The sequence below is a fragment of the Hyaena hyaena genome, unplaced genomic scaffold (assembly GCF_003009895.1).
Source record: "Hyaena hyaena isolate Hyena2069 unplaced genomic scaffold, ASM300989v1 scaffold_403, whole genome shotgun sequence".
In the NCBI taxonomy this organism is placed as follows: Eukaryota; Metazoa; Chordata; class Mammalia; order Carnivora; family Hyaenidae; genus Hyaena; species Hyaena hyaena.
The window spans coordinates 320,277-336,594 of NW_024081035.1; positions in this window are offsets into that span (position 1 = coordinate 320,277).

The following is a 16,318-nucleotide window of genomic DNA, read 5'->3' on the forward strand; positions in this document are numbered from 1 at the left end:
GCATAAAACAACACTTCTAATTTTACTACTGTCATCTTAGGCTCATGGTTCCAAGCTGCAAAGAAAAAAAATATCTTAGAACACTGTTATTTATTGAGAATAACATAACCAGCTTGTGTCTCGAGGCAGATGATAAAAGGAAACTATAAAAGAGAAGCAACTTTGGAAGATTCACAACAGGAAAATGCAGACTTTCGGAGACATCTCCGATTATTTTCTGGAGGTGAAATTCATTAGAATGAATATGGGAGTGATTTTTTGTTCTCATCTTGTTGCCTCACTTATTGTTTGACTTGAAATTGAATACTGATCCACGTAAAATGGTCTCTCTTTTCAAATATTGTATATGACCACGTGCTATTTCCTGTCACATTTTCCTAAACAATTAATTCTTTCTTTTGTAATATTTCTCAAGGAAATCTATTTTATTTGCTTTCACAGATAGCAATCTGATCCAGGCCTTTTAATTCCCAAGCCCAGGAAAATCATAACCTCCACACTGGGTCCCTACCTCCCCCCTCCTCCCGAATCCAGCCCAGGACCACTGTGGGCAGAGACCAAGGGCACAGATTCCAGACAGACAGCCTGAGCCCCAATCTCAGCTCCAGCAGTGACCTCAGGCATGTTACTATACCCTTCTACTCCTGTTTTTTTATCTCAAAAATACCTCATTGATCCTGGAACTGTTTATACCCTGTTCTGCTCTGTAGCCCCTTCAGGCTCCCACATCAACTGACTTCTAGTGGGGTCAGCCAGCAGGTGGCGTTAATGAGTGGAGGGTGAGAGGAAAGAAAAAGCCAGAATACCTCTCTTCCTCCCTACCCCTCCTCAGGCAGGCTTTCTGCAATGGCTTCGCTTCCTCCACAGCTCCAGCTCCCTCATGATAAGCCTACTAAGATTACAACTTGACCTTGACCCAGTGATTCCCTCCCACCACCTCTGGCCTCCTCCATCGCTGCCTCCTCTTGTCACCCTTCCAGCCCAGATATGATAGCAGCTTCCTGATGCTGTGAATCTAAGGTGTTTCAACCTCCCCTTTTGGCCTCCTGTCAACTCCATCACCTGTGTATTAGGCTCCCTCTGTTTTAAATATTCAAGACAGGAACCAGTTACCCTCCGAGTGATCTAGTACCTTCCAGTGTTATTGGAAGATTTAAATGAGTTGATATATTAAAAACACTGAGAATAGTACTTGGAACTTGATAAATATTAGTGACTATTAAATGGTTTTACATACTATTGCTCCACTAAGGAATGAGAAAGCCCCTGAGTTTTATTCTTACAAGGGACACAATTGAGTTCACGTTAATATTAATACTCTGATTCCATAAGCTTAGATAGTTCACCTGTGGGAACTGAGAATCCAAAAAAAGATCCTACTCCTCAGTATTTCTGAGGTCCCCAAAGGTGACTCACATATACTCATAAACAAGTTCAGCCCTTCTTGGTGAAACACATAATTTAGCACAATCCCTAGTATCCATAGTATATTGGTTCCCTAGGGCCACCATGACAAAGTGAGACAAACTGAGTTGCTTAACACAACAGAAATGGATTTGCTCAGGGTTCTGAGAGCTGGGAGTCTAAAATCAAGGTATCAGCAGGCCCATGCTTCCTCTGAAGGCTCTAAGGAAGAATCTTTGCTTTCCTCTCCCTAGCTTCTGGTAGCTGCCAACAGCCCCCAGTGGTAACCCTTAGAATCCATTGGCCTACAGACTCCTCACTCCAGTGTCCTTATGTATGTCTCCAGATCTCTCTCTACTTATAAATATACCAGTCATTGGATGAGGGCCTCCCTATTCTTAACTTGATTATACTCACAATGACCCTATTTCGGAACAAGGTCAACATTCAAAGGTAGCTGGGGTTAGGACATCAACATATCTTTCTGGGGAATGCGATTCAACCCACAATACATATATGTTGCTCTAGACATACATCTTCCCTGTGTAATGCTAGTTAATTACCAAAAAGTGTCTGAAGTGTTATTATCCCTATTTCAGAAAGGGAGAAACTACCATTAGAGAAGTTAAGGGATTTCACCAAGTGCAACATACAGTAATGTATTGCAAAATCAGAACCTGAATTCAGGGTTTTTTTTTTCTTTTGAACTTAAGACACTCTTCTTCAAATTATACCATTTACCCCATGAATTCAGTGAGAACATTGATCTTAGTACTTAACGAGGTTTAAGTTCCTGAGTATTCCACCAAACTCTATATTGCACTTCCAGATGTAGCCAAGCAGCCATGGGAGGGTCTAGAAGATCAATATATGCTGTATGAGTTAGCTGTTGTTGCATAACAACCATAACCTCATGCCCTGGATACTTGATGCATCTGGAGTCAACTGACCAATGCAGATCTGCTGCCTGTGGATGAGATCACTCACATTTCTGGGTTTGGCTGGCTGTTGACTGATCTAGACTAGACTCAACTGATTCAGCCTGCCACTGTTCCACATGTCCTTCATCCTTCCCCTGAGACCAAGACTTATCTTCATGGTTATGGTAGAGTTCAAGAGAGAAGGCATGCCCCAACATGCAAGACCAAGTCAAGCCTCTTCTGCCTGCACCGGCTGCTAGTATCCCTTCGGCCAAAGCAATTTCATGGCTGAGCCCAATGTCAAGGGGCAGGGCAGGTCACGCTGCTCATATTGGGAGGGAACTACAAAACAACATGACAATGGGCATGGATAGAGGGAAGGGTGAAGAACTGGAGCCCTCACTGAAATTTTCTTTGCCACCTTAGAGTAACTATGGTGAGTGGTTCCCTTCTTCTAGCTAGCACCAGGACCAAAGAGCCACAGAATACCTGAGGTTTATTGCCTCTCCTTTTCACCCAATAAGTGATCTTCCTACAGTCCCTCAATAAATTTTGAAACTCCTTACAATTCTGTGGCTGGCTTTCCCATAAGGCTTAAGCCTATTCAAAATGAAAGGGTCATCATTTTAGAAATATGGAAGTACTTGTAGAAAGGAGAAACATATAAATTTTTTTACTGCAGCAGACGGAATCATTTACATTGAATCATATTTCCCTTTCTCTCCCCCAGTTCCAATATTCTTCTTCATATTTCAGCATAAGGTTTAATTTTTCACTTTGACACTGTGATTCAACCTCCTCTTCAATAGCTTATATCTAAAGAAAGCGTATTTTAGAAATCTCAGCAACAGATACTCTTTGTTTTTTAAAAATAAAATTGGACATTAACGGTATTTCAAGTGCATTCATATGCTGAGTTTTCCTCAGCAAACTTTTTTCCCTAGAGTTTACTCCATTGGATGTAGATTCATGATTAGTCCTCAATAAAAATTTGTTGAATAAATAAACGAATGAGTTAACATATTCCTGAGCATCTATTAATTCTCAATCAATAATGTCCATAGAGGAATGGTGATATTGCTTATGAAATTTGTAAACAAAATTATTTCCATCCCAACTGCAGCAACCACGAGAAATATATGGTTTAGGATTAGCTGAGCAGCTCGGTTGGTTGAGTTTCCGACCTCAGCTCAGGTCATGCTCTTGCAGTTTGTGGGTTCGAGCCCTGCATGGGGCTTCATGCTGACAGCTCAGAGCCTGGAGCCTGCTTCAGATTCTGTGTCTCCCTCTCTCTCTGCGCCTCCCCCACGCATGCTGTCTCTCTCTTTCAAAAATAAACATTAAAAATTTAAAAAATAGGAATGTATGGTCTAATGATGTTAAGCTGAACTTGTCATTTCATCTCCTATTTGGCTCAATACAAGAATAAGTTTTCAGCTCTTCTCCCACTCAGGAGGTTACATTCCCAATCTCTTCCGCTCTCATAGTATGGCAAGGAACGCATGAATGGGCCAGAGCTACACTAAGACTAGTGTGGCAAGACAGGCAGCCATATTTTCAGAGTACTCTGCAACATACAATCTTTCTCATAATACTCATTCAATTACACATTTAGTTGACAAATGTTTTTGATATCCTCATATTTGCCAAGCATGGCTGCCAAGCCTAAAATGACAAGAAAGAATGTGCTAAAGAAAAATTAAATGAAAAAGAGTAATAAAATCCAGTCCTATCCTCAGGGAGTTTATAGTCTACTGTGAGCATATAGTCATTAGTCAAGTAATCACAAAGATAAATATAAAATCCAACCTTGATAAATGCTTTGAGATTCAGCTACACTGTGATGTTAATGCATGCAAAAAGGTGGTGTGACCTAGTTAGAGAGGTGTGAAGGATTGGTAGGAATTAGCCAGGAAATAAGGGGACAGCATTCTATGCCAAAGCAAAAGCAAGTGCAAAAACAGTGCTATGGGAAGAAGCAAAGCCTATTTATTAGAAGAACTAAAAGAAGACTGGTAAGGTTGATTGCAGTCATAGCCCCAATTTTCTCACCTTCCAGTGGCCAAACCTTTTGATAGTCCCTTCCCACGCTAATCCTAAACTTGGCTATGTGACTTGCATGCAGTCGAAGTGCCAATTCCAAGTTTGGGCTGCAAAACACTTTGAACACCGCTGCTTACTCTCTCAGACTATAAATCCACCAGGAAAACAAACCTGAGCCAACATGCTACAGAATGAGAGGCCACATGGAGCAGAGCTGTGTCATCCCATCCAAGGTTCTTCAACCAGCTAGCCCTCTGAAGATCTGACCACAGATGCAGAATAAGCAGGGACTGCATCAACCAAACCCAGCTCAAAGCAGCAGAACCTCCAAGATGACCTATGGACTGGTGAGAAATGCTGAATAGTTGTTGTAAGACACGAAGTTTGGGGGGGCGTGGGGGGTCTGTTATGCTATCTGATTCAAGGATTAATGTAGCTGGATTACACAAAGCAAAGGGGAATACTGCGCTAGATAAAGCAGGAAAATAGGTTAGGACACAATGTAGATCTTCATACATACATGTAATAGTAAACATTTGTATCTCACCCAAACCAGCACATCTTCTCCCTTCACAGAGCAAGATCTCTGGGTTGCCTGCAGGGACCTGTGCTTTCCCCACTCTCAGTCCGTAGGGTGTAGGTGGGGTAGAATCTAGGTAAAACATGTCATCCAGCCTTTGGCCAATCAACATATCTTATTCCCCTGGTCTCCGTAATTGGTTCAGGAGAGAACACGTGACCCAAGCCAGTCCAACCACAGTGAAGCCCAGGGCTCTGGTTGAGACTGCTGGGGTAAGGTTGTATCCCCACAGCACATTAAGTTGGAGTCCCTGGCAGTGTTGTGGCCAGGGGAGAGCTCTCACCTGAGAGGCATCAACACAGAGGAAGCAAAGCTGGTGGACAGAGGAAGCGGATCTTTATTAAATCCTTTAAAGTCCTGAGCCTTGATTGTTGGATAGAGTTATCCAATAACATTTCCTTTTTTATTTAAATCAGCTTGAATTAGGTGGCTTGTCACTTACAACCAAAAGAGTCTAAACCCACATTACGTACTTTTGTCTTTATCGAAGGAACGCCTGGAAGACCTTGAAGGGTTTTAAACAGGGGATGAATGAGTGAATTTGCTCTTCAGAATACCCTATGACTGCTGTGCGGGACTAGGTTAAAGAAGCTCGAGGCTGAGTGGTAGAGAATCTTTCAGATGGTTTTGCAGGAGTCCAGGTGACAGCAGATGGCCAGTTGGACTGAAGTCAGGTAAAAATAAGGCCCACTTTGAGCAAGCACTTCACAGAAATAAAAACTACTGGAAGAAAGGAACATTCTGGGTATACCACTTCTTCCTCTGTGCCTGTAAACCAAGGCATGTAGTCCCTTCGTAGACTCACAGAGGCCATGCTGCTGGCAGTGACTGTCACACGCTGTCGCACAGCCCCTGCTCACTGCTTATCTCTCTAATTTCACTCCTCCTCACACCTCCAACTTTCAATAAGCTTCTTCTCTCATCTGACATTGGCTTAATCCCCCAGACTTTCCTCTTTGAATTTCAAAGCCTTCAGCATTACACTTGGCTCTTGATGGTCCTTCCCTACCTTCTCCCTGGTTTTAGTGCCAGATCTTTACATCTTTTGAATCAACATTTTAGGTCACCATACCAAGACTAATTCTAGGTAATAACAAATTTAGCTAAGAGCAAACGTGGTTCATCAGAGCATTTTGGTAACAGTGAAAGCTTCCACCAAGAAGGGAATTGTTACATGAATATGGTAATATGTAATAGTATACAAACTTTAAAGTGACCACTGTGGAGATATTGTAGGAACATACAAATAGTTTTTAAAGCAGTATATATTGCATGCCCAGTATATTTGTATCTAGATAAAAATTTATGTAACAAGTGAATGTTCATGAAATGATAGTAGTTGTGTTGTAATATGTTTGTATAATGGAGATCATTTTTTTCCCTCAGATTTCTAAACTTTCCCTGATTTTGTTTCACATTTTAAAATTTGCAAGAAAGAGAAAGAAGGAATAGTGCAATCTCATCCTCCAGTGAGTCCCATTGGCTGGTAATCTATCCAACTCCAGTTTTATAAAGATGTATTGAATTAATTTAGACATCCCATTACACTTGCTACTAATGCTGCGCCCACTTTATGGATTTAGGAAGCAGCCGAGCGTCCTGGGAGAGTAATGGTAATGGAAATGTTAGAAGGGTCCACAATCCCATATCTGCAGTTCTGAGATCCAAAAAGCTATAAAAAAAAAACTAAAAGCTTTTTGTAAAGTATTTGATGGCAAAACCTGACCTGAACCGACATGAGGCTACTTTTACCACTGAGGGTGAATATTCCTACACTTCCTTATAGCAAGATGAGTGTGTGTGATTAACAGGGTTCTTTCTAGTCCCTGATGTGTTATATGATAGGCAGTATATGCACCATATTACTTTCCTAAAATCCAAAAGTTCTGCTACACCTCTGGCCTCAAAGATTTCCTATAAAAAATTAAGGAATGCATTCTTCAGGTTCAATGCTGTCGAAATAATAATAATTCTCTGAATCATAATATGACTGTCTCCAGAGCTAGTATTGTGACACATACTATGTGCAAGATAACTCTAATGCTCACTCCTCGGTGTATTCTTAATTCATTTCATCCTCACAACAACACTTTGTAGCAGCTTTTATTATCTCAGCTCTATAGGTGAAGGGAGTGATGTTCTGAGAGAAATAACCTGGCCACAGTCACACAGTGGCCAGCAGTGGAGTTAGCGGTCATGAGGTTTCTATGGGCTACATAAGCAATAAAGATTGCTTTCTTCTCAACTAATTCTGCTTCTGGGATTAACTGTACATTCATCCCCACAACTCCTCGCTTAGGCAAACTCCATTCCTGCATCTCCGCTATGTCTCATAGCCCTGATTTACATCAGGCAAGTGATTCACCTCTTAAATCGACCACTCTTTATGGCGATTCATGTTGAATGTTTTGGTTCTTTCTGCTTTTCCTGGGACAGAAAAATGTGATTTACAAAAGAGTTTCTGCAAGTCGGGCACACTGCTTGTCATGCAGTATCTTCTTTCATCTTCCCAATAGGGACTGAGGTTCATTTTATTATTTTAGTGTTCAGGGGAAGATACCAAAACTGACCATGAGGTGATCTGAAAGTTGTTTCCAAAGAGAGCTCCTGTGTATCGAGTGACAACATCATACAGGGCAGTGTTGATCAAAGTGTAATTCCTGTAAGGACATCATCCAAATCACGGAGATCCCTAGCCCCTCTCTAGACCAACCGAATCAAAATATCTAGAGGTAGATTCCCAGAATCTGCCCTTAAGAAACTTTCCCCAGAGAACTCTGGCACTGGACAGTTTGAGCCTGGCCCAGAAGAATAGATGTGGTCTTGGAAAGTGAAGCAGCCACCCAGCATGCAAATCCAGACTCCATCATATACTAGCTATGTGACCTTGGCTGAGCTTCTTCACCTCTCTGAGCCTCTATTTCCTTACATATAAGGTAGTGCTACTCACCTTCATTGACTCATAAATTATAGAGAGTAAATGAAGTACTATATGTGATGTTTTTAGCATACAATAAGCTATGGATAGTTCATGGATGATATTGAAAAAGAAGAGAATTAATACATAAAAGAATGAATCAACAAACTAAAATCTGCTCGATTCTTTTGTTTCGTCTGCTAGCTATGTCACTTTGCCCGAGTCTTTCCTTTTCTAAATTTCCCCCAATGTCTATCTGTTGACTTAACTTGGAGGAGGCATACTTAGAGGCTCATTATCTCTCTTGTACATTTAATGTTTCTGTATTTGAACTTGGATCTTAGTTCACACAAAAACATCATCAAGTGAGATCAAAGAGGATGTTTGCAGGAGCTGATGGTATAAGCCAGCATTTCAAAGCCTTGCACATAGTGAAGGAGACACTCTCAAGAAAGCTGTGAAGCTAGACCAACCCCCATCTCACCTGTTCATAATGTTATTTGGTGTTTAGAAAAGACGTTTCAGCATAAAGTGGCCTTTTCATAACAACCAGATGCAAGCCCCTTACACCAAGGTAGTGCCTGTTTTATAATGTCCTTGGTCATAAAAATGCCAAATTCTGGGCCCCAGGAAATTGCTTCTATAGCTGATTTTGACCATTTTTGAAGATTCTTTTGGTTATTTTTAGCAGTAGTCTATTTAAAATGCCTTACACTAAATTCATGCAGTAGAGAAATACTGCATCCCACTCATTCATCTCTGTCTTATAAAGTGAGCTAGTATTATGATCCCATTTTTCAGATAGGAGAATTAGGTAGTGGCTCATGACCAAATCCTCCATGAGTCTACAGGCCTGACATACGTGGCTCCTGACCTATCTGTGCACATGTAAGCATTATTGTTTTATTTGCTTGTTTTTTTTTTAAGAAACTTAACAATTTTATATTACTTGGGAATTTTGGGGGGCACCTGGGTGGCTCAGTCAGTTAAGTGTCCAACTTTGGCTCAGGTCATAATCTCATGGTTCATGAGTTCGAGCTCCACTTTGGACTCCGTGCTGACAACTCAGAGCCTGGAGCCTGCTTCGGATTCTGTGTGTGTCTCTCTCTCTCTGACTCTCCCCTGCTTGCACACCCACATACGTTCTCTCTCTCTCTCTCTCCCTCAAAAAGAAATATTTATTTTTAAAAATGTTAAAAGAAAATTTTAACTCATTTTTTAAAGGATTTTTGTCAGGATATAATTAGATTCCTTTTATCACTGAAATGGTAAATGCTGCCTTTTGCCTGTTCGGAGGTTGGGACTAAAATCCCCATGGATAGATTGAATTCCATACACAACCTATGAATAATGATTTTCAGAAATTCAAGCTGAAACTGTTATGAGAAACTAGTATTTCAGACCCTCTGCTCCTGACTTGGTCTCTAGATCACACCTCTGAGACTCTTGCTTCTCAGAGTCTTCTTTTTTGATTATGTAGACATAGTATATATAACAAATACCTCCAAATGTCATGGGGGGACTTTTAAAGCAGCTGAAGAAATAGTTTGATCTGTTTTATTTAGAAGGCTGGGTGATGTGCTTTTTAAAAGAAAGCACAAGGTGTGAGGTCTAAAATGCCCAGGTTTGAATACCAGCCTCCACCCACTTCATGCATTGACTATGTAACATCGTGTGGCTCCTGTTCACCCCCCCAAGACAGCAGGCCCTATGTGGAATCATTCATGCCACCACGTCACCAAACCAGAATTAACTTTACTGCAGTTCCAGCTTTCCCATGAATGGAATCTTAAACCAGTCACCCAGAAGTCACCTGATCAACATTAGCGGGGTCATCTGCCAGAGGGGCCCCTGCCATTCCCTAAAGGAAAGTAACTTTGCAATAACCAACCTGCCTTTTTTTGCCTGTATGACTTCCTTGTGCCTGCTCCTTTCTGCCTATAAAAGTCTTTCGTTCTGTATAGCCCCTCAGAGCTCCTTTCTACCTGTTGAATTGGATGCTGCCTGGTTCAAGCAGATTTTTGCTCAAATAAACTCTTACAATGTTTAATATGCCTCAGTTTATCTTTTAACACCCTCTAAGGAAGAAATATACTATCTCCTTCATCAATGGCTTCCTGAAAGGAACAAATAAGACAGTATCTCTATGGTATATTTTGCACATGGTGTGCACTACATATGTTTATTTTGTTTATTCCGTTTCTGAGTCCCTTTATTTCCTGTCTGGAAGCTGATGTTCCCAGCCTACAAACTACTGAGGAACGTGCTGTCTGAGAGCCTGGGCTGTGACCTTGAACAACCCAAGTCTACATCCATTTCTGCCACTTACTTGCTGTGTGATTTTGGAGAAGTTAACCCACCTCTCTGCTTCAGTTCCCTCACCTATAAAATGGGAGATAATAATAGTAACTCCTTCACAGAGATGTTGGGAGAAGTCAATGAATTAGTACGTGTAATGCACTTAGCACCACATAGAGCAAGTACATTAGTAAGTGCCAGCCATCATTACCACCACCATCATCATCATCATCATCATCATCACTCTCTAGATTCTACTTTTGAAAACTGCGTTTAGCTCAACAGACCACTATTGTGACATTTAATAAAGTATTGCACCTTGTTCCAAAAAGTGTCCCCCGAAAAGGATTTAAATTATAGTTGTAAATTACCCATTGAAAGGATCTACTCGATTATTTATAAACTCTGCAGCAATTCAGAACACTTTTCACAAATCTGTCCCCTTCAGCTGCATTTCCAACCCCAACAGTACAGACTGTTTAAAACAACACAAGATAAAACAAAGGTATTTTGACACCACTGCTTAGCGGTATCATGCACAACACAGGAAAACTTTCTGTTTGGTCAATGCCTTTAGGATCAAAGATGATCTGCAGACTTCTGAATTTTCCTACCGTAATCTCAGGGCTAATAAAATCATTTTTCTCTGTGGAGATTCTGCCTTCAGTAAGGATTTAAAAGGAGCCAGGGCTTTGCAGGGCTCCTGTCTCCCCAGGCTCAACCAGAGCTTTGCCCTTTAGTAACGCTGATTTCATTTCTGATAAGCAGGAAAAGAGATGCAAAGTTCATGCCTTTTCAAAAGGCTAAACCAGCATCTGGGCCTGAAGTGGTCCCCCGCCCCAGCCCGTGTGGTATCTGGGGTTTCATCAGTTTTTCCCACTGCTTGATATTTGCGATGGTGTGAAGTGAACGGAGGGGCAGCGAGCCCAGCGGACTTGGCGGAGCATGCTCACTCAGATGCCAGGGCCCCAGACAAACTGCCCAACAACTCTTGCTGCTGAGGGTCTAGCCGTGCCCTGTGTTCCCTCTCCGTTGGAAGGAACCAGAGTGACCCGTTCTGCCTTAAGTTCTGCGAATGCCCCAGCCGCTTTCCAATCCATTCCTCCATTTTTCTTCACTTAAACAATGTTCAGTTCTGTTGGTGGCAACAGATACAAACTCCACAAATATATTCACGGAGCATTGAATGTAAGTCTCATACTGGGCTTTTGCTCTCTTAATCTTCACAATAGAGCAGCATTATTACCAGCCTGTATTATGGATGGGAAAAGCAAGGTAGAGAGAGGTTATGTTACTTTCCTAAAGTCACACAGCTAATTGGTAGAAAAGTCGGATTTGAACCCAAGTAGACTAATTCATATGTGCATATGATAAGCTCCCAGGCTGCGCCCCTTTAGAAGTTGTCTCTAGGCAAAAAGGGTTTTGGCACTGACTATGCCTAGAAAGACAGGGGAAATTAAAACACTTGAGGGGCGCCTGGGTGGCTCAGTCGGTTGAGTGTCCCACTTCTGCTCAGGTCATGATCTGACAGTTCGTGAGTTCGAGCCCTGCGTCAGGCTCTGTGCTGACAGTGCAGAGCCTGGAGCCTGTTTCTGATTCTGTGTGTCCCTCTCTCTCTGACCCTCCCCTGCTCACGCTGCCTCTCTCTCTCTCTCTCTTTCTCTCTCTCTCAGAAATAAATAAAAAACATTTAAAAAAATTAAAAAAGGAAAAAAAGCAAGTACGAACATAAGCTGCCTCTTCCCCTCCACCCCCTGCTCACCCCTCACTCTCACACAGCTCCAGCCTCCTCAAGCCTCCCCACCCTGTCGGTTCCCTCACTGCTCTAATGTTCCGATGTGCTGCTACTTTTTCTGTTTCTTTTCTTTTTTTTTTTTTTTTTTGTTAGTGTTTTATTTACTTCTGAGAGAGGGAGAGAGAGAGAGGGAGAGACAGCGTGAGCAGGGGAGGGTCCAAGAGAGAGGGAGACACAGAATCCGAAGCAGGCTCTAGGCTCTGAGCTGTCAGCACAGAGCCCGACGTGGGGTTCGAACCCACGAACTGTGTGATCATGACCTGAGCCAAAGTCGGAAGCCCAACCGACTGAGCCACCCAGGCGCCCCTTTCTGTTTCTGAACCTATCTTTTCCTCGTGAATCCGGGCTCCAGGCCACCTCTGAGGCAGGCACATGCACTTGGAGAGACTGGGAATGGAGTTACCCCAACGCAGGGCTTCTACACAGGGAGAGTCAAAGCGTCAACCATGACCATAACCGTCACTTACCGCGTGCCTCCCAGGTGGGGGCGCTGAGCCACACTCCTGGCTGTGCCCTCCATCTCAGCCACACCCACCCTGTCAGGCAGGCATTTATTTCTCCCATTTTCCACACGCAGAAACTGAGATTAAAAGCGATGAAGGTAACTGCCCCAACGTCGCATCAGCCAGGATTTCTTTGATTTCAGGTCACAGACATCAGCTGTGGCCAACAAGCAGAAAGGGGACTTGTTGACAGACGGCGGTAGCTCCCTGCATTCAGAGAACCAGAAAACAGGAGCAAGACAGCTCCCAGCATCAGAAATTACTCAAATATCAAAATTCAGGGTTTCCGGTGGGGTCAATGGGCTCTGCCATGTTTATCAGGCCTTACTCTAGACTCGGATGCTAGAGGAGTCATGGGCCTAGCGTGGCTGGGAAAGAGCAGCACACCCAGGTGTATATTCCCATCAAGAGAGATCACCAAGAGAGAAAGCTGTTCCCCCCCACTGAAATCATTTACTATTGGGAAGGAGGATGAATAAAAAATAGGATCCATATCTCTGATCATATTTGGCAGAAACAGGGTCCAAACCCAGGTTCCTCTGACAGCAAAGTCGGAACCCACTTGTGGAGGAGATGGGAGGAGGGTTAAGACAATCAATAAGAGTTTCTCAGGGTTCAACAACTTTAACTAAACTGACAAGGAACAGAGCTCCGTGCTGGGCACAGAGGAGGAGCTTGATGAGTTCTTGCTGCACAAATAAATGAAGAAGATGCATAAGAGAGCAGGGAGCCTGACATCCTGATTCTCATTCTCCCTATTTCCCACCCTTGGGTGAACAGGCACCTGTTTGTCATCCTTAAAGCTTATCTGTCTGAACCATGCACAGCTCAAGGGTCTGAGTGGAATTAGGAACCTGAGCCTTCCTTTTCTTTGTGACACCAAGGCCTCATCAGCCTGGCCCCCATGGAACTGGACAGAAAGCAGCCTGTCTTATGGATGTGCATCGAGGCAGACACACACAAAGGAAACTTCTCTGGGGGGGGTAAAGAAGGTAAACCACAATGCCACATACTGCCTCCCTGCCCTCACAGGAACCTGGGTGATTCTTAGAAGAAAAGGCTAGAATCTGGCATGGTACACTCTCTTGCTAATCCAAAATCTCAGAGCCTGAAAGATGCAGGTCTAATGACATGTGCTGTTTCAGTGAAAGACAAGAAAAAAGGATCAGATAATTGAGGGTCAGGAGAATGCCTTCTTGTGATGCCAGGTTTCTCTGTTGGAGCTTTCTTAGCTCTGGAGATCTAGGAGAGGACTTTTTATCTCTAAAGCACTATTTGGACTGAATGTAAAAAAAAAAAAAAAAAAAAACCAAAACACTGGAGGAGCCATACTTCTGTTGACCTCTTTGATCCTGTGACCAATGGCATCCACAGGACTGTACATCACTGGGCTTGGAGAAACTTGATGTTCCTTTAGGTTCAAAATGAGACCTCATCTGTGAGATTGAGAGGCTAGGAAAACCACTAACTTCATTTCTGTCATTTGCAAGGTCAAGCCCCAACAGTGGTAGCTCAAAGCAGTTCACTGCTGAAAGAGTAAGGAAGCTGCTGAAATGAACAAAGATAAGGGAGATTCCTGAAATCAGCAGCCACTGTCAAAGAAATTGCATGTTTACCTAGGTCAGAATAGAATTTTTTAATGTATCAACCATATTCCTGTAATAAACTCAAGCAAAACTCATATGAAGTATTTTATTTTTATGACTACCATTCAAAGCTTGATATACTTCTTTTGAGGCCTTAGCACAGGGCTTGGGAGAAACAATCTAGACTTCCTTTTTCTTGTGAATTAAAAAGTATATTATGACTGCTCACAGAAGAGAGAAAAGGCAATCATATTCAATAACCTTGAATTATGTTTCCTTCAGCCTCAGGCACATCACACGTTTCACAGCTGTTTTTTAATAATAAGAACTATAGGTAGAGACAATCTACAACTTGAATAATCCAAGGATCGTTACTATTTTTTCAGTAGCATGTTTTAATCCATGATCACAGCACAGGAGGTGTGCTGATAGACTAGGTTCCATAGACAAAATGATTAAACTCCAATTAGATGAAAACTGTAGACAAAATGATTAAACTCCAATTAGATGAAAACTGGAGAACCTCTCAGTATCTCACAGTTCATGAGATGCTCAACTTCTTACCCCTTCTTCCTACATGGCAGAAACATACAACATTATGACTCAGAGTAATTCAAAACACAAATTTGGGCAGAAATACTCTCTCTCTCTTGAGCTTCGACTGTTTCCTTCAAAGTTTGGAAAGATAAGGATATCAATGAGCAGTTTTCATTTAAGAGGAATCTTGGGCTGAGTTCTTTGATGCCTGCTTCCTATTTTAGAACTAATTCTGGGAGCTTTGAGCATAATAACATAATAACATCTTGCTCAATCACCTCTGAAATAGGGAAAACAAAAACTGAATTATACTTGAGAATTATCTTAGCTAATCTAACAGAGACTCATGTAATCATTGAGCTTTAAGATAAAAAAAAAAATCCAGCTACACAAGATGCAGGAATCCATTTATTTGACAGACACTTGGGGAACATGTGTTATGAGCTAGTCCCGGGCCTACTGGGCACTGAGGACAAACTGATAAGCAAGACCGTCTCTGCCTTCATGGGCTTCTTCTCAGGAGGGAAAGACAGGACAATAGACAGGTTACCAACCAACTAATGATAGAATTCATGTCTGGAAAAGAGTGCTAAAGAAAGCAAAACAGATTAACGTGATAAAGTATATATTCTTTGACGCATGCTTACTTAGCATCTATACTTCGATGAAATAAATCCTGGCTTTATTTTTCATGTTTCTTCCCACTGTCATTTCTCTGTTCTGTCATTTCAGCCCTTCCTTTTGCTTGTCTGAGCTGAATAAACATCAACAGTGACTACATTTCTTCTGGGATGAATTGTCTGACTCTAAACTAATCTCAAAGCACTTCAGTACTCCAGAGTTTATGTTTTAGGAAACTAAGACAAGAGTTTTAGAGTCAATGATTCCATGATGTACAAGTTTCATTGCAAGCTTTGCTTTTACAAATAAAATAACACAACAAAAACATCCATTTTCAGCAAGCTACCCAGGAAGATAAAAATATATGTTTCCAATAATTCTCGTATATTTTGGATATTTTGTTTCAAGCACTTCTTACAAAGTCACAAAGTCATGAACATGAAGAAGCAAAATAGTGGTAGACGAATGAATTATAATCCTAATGAAAGAACTGGATTCAGCTTTGGACACATCAACAAGGAAGGGTGTCTCTGAGTCATGACATGGACCCCATTTCATTCCCTTAGTGACAATATCAGTTATTGATTGACAGTCCTTATCCAAGGATTGACAGTCCTTTCTCATATTGACACAAACCCTTTAAATTTTTTAATACAGTTTATTAAAAGTAACTCAATTATTCTCACTACTGGCAACAATGAGATTCTGGGAAAGGAAAATTCAATCATAATCCACAAACCTAAATTCAGGCTGATACTCAATCACTACCAGCTCTTTGACTAGAATTGCTAAAAAACTAAGGAAAGCCATACCCAGTTTCATTTCCTTTGATTTTCAGTCATGAAAATATTACAGGCAGTGAAATGGCCTGGAGGCAGACAGAAGAAAACAGGAGAAGAAAAATCTCTGTATAATCCACGGGCTGAATAACTAATCCTCAGATTAGAGTTGATTGTACTGTCACAGCCTGCAGGACTATTACTTTATAAAAAACACTGGAACTTTCCAAAAAATGAATAGGATTGCTGTGCCAGTAGAAAGAAAATGCAATTCAGGCTTCCCCAAATCCCCATCTCTAAATGAAACCGTTTAGTCTCATTTCTATAGGGGGAGA